This window comes from Triticum dicoccoides, chromosome 4B (genome assembly GCF_002162155.2).
Source record: "Triticum dicoccoides isolate Atlit2015 ecotype Zavitan chromosome 4B, WEW_v2.0, whole genome shotgun sequence".
NCBI classification, from domain to species: domain Eukaryota; kingdom Viridiplantae; phylum Streptophyta; class Magnoliopsida; order Poales; family Poaceae; genus Triticum; species Triticum dicoccoides.
Genome location: NC_041387.1, coordinates 669,275,316 through 669,276,933, shown reverse-complemented (window position 1 = coordinate 669,276,933; position 1,618 = coordinate 669,275,316).

Genomic DNA, 1,618 nt, shown 5'->3' with positions numbered 1-1,618 from the left:
GATCTGGCCACCACCATGCTATCTTCAGTCGGGAAAAGAACGAGCTCCCCGGTGGTACACTGCCACCACACAGGAGGCAAGGATGGTTCCGTGACCCTCTTGGTGATGGATGCATCCCTCAATAGTGGCCAATTAACAATTGAGAGAGGTCCAGCTTACCAAGGCGGAGCACCAACTACCTGTGGCAATCAAGCAACAACCTAGCCCTGATGAAACTCTAGTGGTTACACCATGGGCGGACAACCATTGATGTCAGCTTTGTGTGCCGTTAAGCCTTGAAGCCGTTGTTGTCTTGGTCATGTTGATATAGATGTGTTTGGACCCCCAACTTGGTGTCTCTTTCTTGGATGTGTGATGTGGTATTTTTGTACCGCTCTTTTTCTCTTTTGAGGGAAAAGCCATCATGGCAAGCTTTATTAATATCAAACAACACTTACATGGTCCGCTAAAAGATTAAGGATAAAAGTCGGAGCTGAGTCCAACCACATATTTCGTGGATCAACACGTCCATGTTGCGTCGCCCAAAGCCGACAGCATACATGTTGCCTCACCCAAAGCTGGCTACATGCAGTACCCCTTCCGTCCGGAATTACTTGTTGCGCCGCAACAAGTAATTCAGAACCGATGGAGTAGTATATTGCTCGAGCCATCTTTATTTCCCCCCAAATGAAGCTAATAAATAGATCTGAGTGATGAGTAAATACTTAATTAATTAGATTTAGGGAGTGTGTGATGTAATTAAAAAAATGGAATCTAGGAGTAGCCAGTCTCTCTCTCTCTCTTTTTACTAAGAATAATAATGGCATCTAATCCGGAAATTCGATACGGCTCATATGAGCATGTGCTCTTACTATCTGAACCGATGATGTGTTTCGGGATCCAAGCCCCCTTGATGTATAGCTTCCCGTATATCCCTTTATAGTCATTGTATTGATTATGTTGAACAGTTCACATGGCCCACATCTGTCACTCAATTAATGCGGCAATAGAGGTCTGGCCCTGGACGGTGTAGGAAGCATTTTATCCACCGCAAGATGTTTAGCAGTTGGACGTCCATCACTCAATTAATAGATGATGTAACAAGTCCTTTCTTACAAGCCAACGCTCTAATTTAGTACGTCGTCACTTGCTGCTGTGGACTGTGCAATTACCTAGGCCCTGAATCGGAAAAGTAATTACCAAAGAAATTTGGATGTCTGAACAGTAAACACAAACTACCGTGGCTGGAAACCTAGTCACTTGTCCTCGGTTAGGAATTTTTTTTCGTTTGTCCTTTTCTGCTTATGAAGAAATGTAGCAGTTTTAGCAACTTTCCAGTGTACCCTTTTGCAAATGAACTTTCGAAGCACTAAATAATAAATAGGTAAGCCCTTTGGAGTTTTCACAGTGTTACACATTCATGTTTTCTTTTACTAGGAAGTCAGGTTCTATTGATGCTGGTGTTCTTTGTTTTTTAATTATGTGATTGATGCATTGATGTAATGGTTAGTTTATGTCTGAATTCTGAAATTTGCCTTTTCATTATTAAAAGTGTACTGCGCGTCTGCGCCAGCGTAAGACTCAATAAAACAAATAATGGAGGATACAACTCCTCAACAGTAAACCAGGTTAGGACAAG